Source organism: Chrysochloris asiatica, unplaced genomic scaffold (assembly GCF_000296735.1).
Source record: "Chrysochloris asiatica unplaced genomic scaffold, ChrAsi1.0 scaffold00012, whole genome shotgun sequence".
NCBI classification, from domain to species: Eukaryota; Metazoa; Chordata; class Mammalia; order Afrosoricida; family Chrysochloridae; genus Chrysochloris; species Chrysochloris asiatica.
Genome location: NW_006408530.1, coordinates 14,464,028 through 14,471,098, shown reverse-complemented (window position 1 = coordinate 14,471,098; position 7,071 = coordinate 14,464,028).

Below are 7,071 nucleotides of genomic sequence, written 5' to 3'. Positions count from 1 at the left end.
TTACTTCGTACATTCCATGATCCGATTTTCAGTGGATATTTACAGCTGTTTCTCTTCATTTTGAATTTTGCCCCATCAGAAATGGAATGTCCCACGGGCTTTTCTCGCACAGGCTTTGCTACATTTGCGTCATCATGGTCAACTCTACTTTGAGGAGGCAGCTCTTCTCCAGTCACATTTTGAGTACCTTCCAACCTGACGGGTTCATTTTCTGGCACTATATCTAATAGTGTTTCTCTGCTATTCATTAGGTTTTCAGTGACTAAATGTTTGGAAGTAGTTCATCACTCTTTCTTCCTAGTCTGTTTTTATCTGGAAGCTCATCTGAAACCTGTCCACCATTGCTGACTCTGCTGGTATTTAAAACACTGGTGGCATAGCTTTCAGAATCACAGCAACTCATAAGCCACCACAGTAGACAAATGACAGATGAGTGGTGGTAACATTCTGTTGGGTTACCTCTATTTGGAATGGCCATAAATATAGATACCTTACAATTTTTTGGCCAGGTAGCTGTCTTCCAAATTTCTTGGCATAGATAAGTGACAGCCTCCTGTCTTCCTTGGTTCATTGAAACATTTCAACTTGTATTCCATTAATGTTTGGAGTCTACTTTTTGCCAATAACTTCAGTGCAGCTTGGATTTCTTCCTTCATTAGTTTTTGATCATATAGTACTTCTTGAAATGGTTGAATGTGAACAATTTCTCTTTGGTACAGTGACTTTGAGTATTCCTTCCATCTTCTTTGGATGTTCCTGCATTATTCCGAATTCATACAATCCTTCAATAATTGTTAGTCAGGACTTGAATATTTTCTTCACTTCTTTCAGCTTGAGAAATGCTGAGTGTGTTCTCCCCATTTGGATTTTTAACTGCAGGTGTTTGCATATTTAATGATATTTAACTTTGTCTTCTCAAGTTGCCCTTGCCCTTTCAAATTTCCTGTTCAACTTTTTGACTTTCCTATTTCTTCCAGTTGCTTTAACTTCTCTGTGCTTAAGAGCAGTTGTCTGGGTCTATTCTGAAATCTTTTTTTTTTCATCCCTATTTAATGACTTTTTGTTTTCCTATTGTATGATGTTCTTGATGTCATTCTACAACTTTTCTGGTCTTCAGTCATTAGTGTTTAAAGCATCACACCTGTTTTTGAGATGGTCTCTAAGTCCAGGCAGGCTATGTTCAAGCTTTGCTCATGTGTCCTTGTTTTAATTTTCTTCAGCTTCAGCTTGAATTTACAATATGCATTTGATGATCTGCTCCACAGTTAATGCCTGATCTTGCTTTGGCTGATGATATTGAGCTTTTTGCCTTCTTTTCCCACAGATGTAGTCCATTTTATTCCCAAGTATTCCATCTGGTGAGGTCCATGTGTATAGTTGCCCTTTTTGCTGTTTTAAAGAGGTATTTGCAATGAATAAATCATCTGTCTTGCAAAATCTTGCCATTTAATGTCCACCATCATTTGTATTGTTGTTGTTGTTGGGAAGTGCTGTCGAGTCTGTGCTGACCCATAGCGACCCTGCATAGGGTTTCTGAGGAGCAACTGGTGAGCTTGAACCGCTGACCTTGCAGTTCAAATGGCTTTACAGTCTGGTGCATTAACCCACAGCACCACACCAGGATTCCCTTTTTCCTGTTTAAAAGAGGTATTTGCAATGAATAAGTTGTTGATCTTGCAAAATCTTGCCATTTAATGTCCACCATCATTTGTATAACCAAGGCCATATTTTCCAATTACTGATCCTTTCTCTTTGTTCCCAGACTTTGCATTCTAAATAACCAGTAATTACCAATGCCTCTTGATTGTATGTTTGATCAATTTCAGACTGAAGAATTAATATAGTTCTTCAATCTCACTATCACAGGTTTTAGTGACTGGTGGATTAATTTGAATGGTATCTATTGTGTGTTAACAAGTGTTAACTGGTCTTTGTTGTAAACAAAAACACATTTTATGTAAATTTAAACTTGCATAAAAACTAAAAGTAATAAAACTCGTCTATCAAATGAGTGAGTGGAAGTCTCACAAAATGCTCAGTTGAAGTAAAAAGTTGAAGATTTTTCACCTCATTTCAAACACAAAAAAATACTAAATAAAATATAGCAATTAAAACAAAATATAAAAACAAAATAACATAATAGACTTTGAAAGTGAGGCAGAAAAAGACCATGTGTCAAGCTGTGGTGAATTTGAAAGGTTTCAGGGCTGAGAAAAGAGATGTGACTTCAAGGTCATAGCAGTGCTCAAAGAACTTTATTGGGGTGACATTTTGACAGTTTACATGGGAGCAAAGTTCTTTAGAGTACGAAAAAATTCAGAGGCAATTGCAGTGAGCAGAAAGGCAGCATGGCCCAGAACATGAGGGGAATCATAATCCTGGGAGACAGAGGATCACAGAGGGAGTTTAATGTGTCTAGGTAATGTTGCCTAATAGTTAGCAGGGAATCTCTGTGTAAGAGAGTTCCAAAGGTCAGCAGCTGCTTATTGTCACTTATAGCTCTGGGATTAATTTTATCACTGACTAGCAGATGATGGGTATAGTTTTGCAGAGTGCAAACGTTTTAAATGGCTAACAATGCACTTATTTTAACAATTTTTAAAGTTATTGAAAATGTAAAAAACTTGAGTTTGGTATGTTTTGCGTTAATGGGATCCAAAATATTTTGAAGCATTTAATATAGAACCATTATGCAGAAGTCATATTTGGCTCATTTACAGAAGTGCAACACTTTAATCACAGGGAAATATGAGATCTCAAATTAAACTCACTAGGTAAAGAAGCTCTGGTAACGTTTGTTGTCAAGTGCTGTCTAGTCGATTCCGACCCAGAGCGACCCTGTATAGGGTTTCAAGGAGTAGATGGTGAGCTTGAACCACCGACCTTGCAGTTCAAACGGCTTTGCAGTCTGGCGCATTAACCCACAGCTCCACACCAGGACTCCGACGAATTGTGCTGCTACCGCAAGGTCAGCAGTTTGAAACTACAGCTGTTCCGTAGGAGAAAAGATGAGACTTTCTGCCCCCATAAATATTTATAGCCTCCGAAACCCTGTACAGGGTTGCTATGAGTCGGAACCGACTCCATGGCACACAACAACAACAACAACAGGTAAAGGAAAAGAGCCCCGGTAGTGTAGTGGGCTATGCGTTGGGTTACTAACCACAAAGTTAGCAGTTCAAATCCACCAGCCACTTCATGGTAGAAAGATGAGAATTTCTGCTTGTGTACACAGTTTCAGAAGCCCTCTACAGGGTTGCTATGAATCAGAACCAATGCAAGGCACATTACCACCATCACTATATGGAGGAAGGAGTGCTAGGGTCAGATGACCTGGCTTGGTCTTATAAAAACAAAGAGTTGGGTCTGAAATCTCTGAATGAAACGTGAACCTTAGAAAACTTATGTCTCAATAAATATTGGCGCTCATAAGTTTATACCTTTAAGCCTAAATATTATACAATTATTTATTTTGTGAGTTTGTGTGTATGTGTGTGCAAGTATGTGTCTCATGAGGAATCTATGATATTGGATACAGTTCTTAGAGAATGAAATCTCAAGATTATAGTCTCCATGTGAGAATGTCTAATTTACATTATACCAGTGGCTGTGTGGGGTCCTGGTGTGGCACTGCAGGAAAATTCACTGCACCACAAGGTCAGTTTGAATCAAAAGGTCTGCAGTTCAAGCTCACTAGCCTCTCCTTGAAAATCCTATGCAGGGTCTCTATGAGTCAGAACTGACTTGATAGCACTTAACAACACAACAGTGGATGTGTGGAGTTCTGGTGCAGCACTGCAGAATAATGCATTGAACTGCAAGGTCAAACCCATCAGCTCCTTGGAAATCCTATTCAGGGTCGCTCTGATTCAGAACTGAATCCAAGGCACTTAACAACAATAGTGGCTGTGAAGAATAAACACTGACTGCACACCACAGGGTCAGTGTTTGTAACCCACAAATAGAAAGAACTGAAGAAAAATTCAAGCCTTGATTTACAATATTGAAGAATTCTATGTGTAAAACCCATCAATTGGCTGCCATTTAGTCATACTGTGGTGGCTTGCCTTTTGCGGTTACTCTGGACGCTCTACCACCAGCCTTTGAAATACCAGCAGAGTTACTGATGGTGAACAGGTTTCAGCTGATCTTCCAAAATAAGATGACTAGAAAGGAGAGGTAGACTAGTTCTAAATGTTTAGCCACTAAAAAGTTTATGAATAGCAGCTGAACATTGTTAGATATTGGGCCAGAAGATGAAAATATTATGAATAGCATGAAAATATTGCCAGATATGATGCCAGAAGATGAGATCCTTAACAACAACAATGTATACAAAATATAGAATAATACAGAAATCATCAAAAGAAGATGGAAATAATACACAGAGACACAGTTGCAACAGAAACAGTCAATGTTCTATCATTTCAACAGGTGCCATACCAAAGTCCTGAAAGAAGACGTCCAAGCTGAACCAAAGTTACTGTTGATAAACAAGGCTTCAAGAATTGATGGAATACAAATTGAAATGCTTCAACAAACCAATGAAGTACTGGAAGCACTCAATCATCTCTGCCCCCAAAATTTGAAAGACAGTTACCTGGACAACCGATTGGAAGAGATCCATATTTGTGCCCATTCCAAAAATAGGTGATCCAGTGGAATGCAGAAATCATTGAACAATATCATTAATATCATATGCAAGTAAAATTTTACTGGAGATATTTAAAAAATGGTTTCAACAATATGTGGACAAGGAATTTCCAGAAATTATAAAGCCATATTTTGAAAAGGACATAGAACGAGGTATATCACTAATGACATTAACTGGAGCTTGGCTGAAAGTAGAGAATATCAGCAAAAACTGATTATTAGAAAAATGTTTACATGTGCTTTATGGACTACACAAAGGCTTTCAACAGTGGACAATATTATGAAGAATAGTTTATTTGTATCCACAATCAATACACGTGGAAGCTATTGTTGTTGTTGTCAAGTGCCATCAAGTTGGTTCCGACTCACAGCGACCCCATATGGGGTTTCTGAAGAGCAGTTTGTGAGTTTGAATCACCATCTGTAGTTTAAAGCAATTTGCTGATCCAGCATTTATCCTAGAGTGGCACACCAGGACTCATGAAAGTAGCAGTCAAGAAATCAAACAATGTATTGCATTAGGCAAATCTACTTCAGAAGATCTCTTTAAAATGTTAAAAAACACAAAGATATCATTTTGAAGACTAAGGTGTTCCTGGCCCAAGACATAGCATTTTCAAGCATTTCATATGCGTGTGAAAGTTGGAGAATGAATAAGGATGACTGAAAAAGAAAAGATACACACTAACAAACTTGTTGGCAAATATTGAAAGTACCAAAGAAGTACAGTTGTAAGGCTTCCTGAAATTAAAGATGGCAAGACTTCATCCCTCATTATTTAGACAAGTTGCCAGGAAGGATTAGTCCTTAGAGTAGGACATCATGCTTGTTAAAGTGGAGGGTCAAGAAAAGAAGTGAAGCCCTTCAACAAGATGAATTGATACAGTGGCAACAACAATGGGTTCAAACACAACCACAATTATGAGGATAGGACTCAGCAGTGTTTCCTTCTGTTGTGCATAGGGTTGCTAAGAATCTTAGTGACTTGAGTATTCCTAACAACAACAATGGTACAAAAATCCCCAGGAAATTTTCATATAAATTGAGACTTAACAATTAAACCTCTGATGACACTGGCAGATATAAACTACATTTCATCTTGAAGAATTGCCTCTGCAACCCAGACCTCACAGAATATAGATTGAGGGGGTGAGGATAGGGAAGCTAGGGAGGAGGAAGTAAAAGAAACCCCTAAAAATTCCCATCATGGGAGAAAAATAAGAAATACAACAAAGAGGAGAATGAGTAATCAAAAATGGAGAAATAAATCAATCTAATGTGCTCATAAAGTAAGTACTTTAAAAATGACTAAAGACAAAAAGGAAATACTAGAATCAGATTAACAAAGAGGGAAGCATGGTGGCTTTGTAGTATAAGCACTGGACTGAGAACCACAAGTCAGTGGTTTGAGCCCACCAGCCACTAGGCAAAAGAAAGATGAGGATTTTTTTTGCTACCATAAAGATGTACAATGCAGGATCACTATGAGTTGGACCTAAAAAAATGTCTGACGTTTTTCCAAAATTTGTAAAAGTCATGATCCTTAAATTAAATAAACATTAATCATAAATCCAATAAATTAATATAAACATAAACCAAAATATACTATGGAAAAATGCATGGTATGGGGAAAGGAATGCTAATCCAAAAGCCAATACAGATAAATGTATTTCTATATGTTCACCAGGGTTGTATCTTTACATCATACTTATTCAAGTTGTATGCTGATTAAATTGCCTGAGAAACTGGATTGGCTGAAGAAGACTGTGTCATCAGGATTGGAGGATGACTCATTAATAGCTTGTGGTATGCAGATGATGAGGAGTTCTGGTGTGGCAATGTGGATTTAATGCACTGGACAGCAAAGTTGGTTTGAACCACAAGGGTGGCAGTTCAAGCACACCAGCTGCTCCTCCAAAACCCTATACAGAGATGCTATAGGTTCAAACTGACTCAACAGCACTTAACATCAAACTACAAAATGCAGATAATATAACCTTGCGTTCTGGAATCAAAGAGTACTTAAAATACTAACTAATGAAGATCAGAGACCACAGATTTCAATATGGATTACATCTCAATGTAAAGAAAACAAAAATCCTGACAACTGGATTTATCAATAACATCATGCTATATGGAGAAAAGATTGATGTTGTCAAATACTTCATTTTGCTTGGCTCCACAATCAACACTAATGGAAACAACCATGAAATCAAATGACATATTGCATTAGGCAAAGCCATCCTTAAATGATTCAAGAGCAAAGAGATCAGTTTGAGGATTAATGTGTGCCTGACCCAAGTAATGGTATTTTCAATTCTCTCATAGTCATGTGAAAATTGACCAGGGGTAGCGCAGAGGTTACGAATCGGGCTGTGAACCTTAAGGTCAGCGGTTTGAAACTACCAGTCGTTCCAC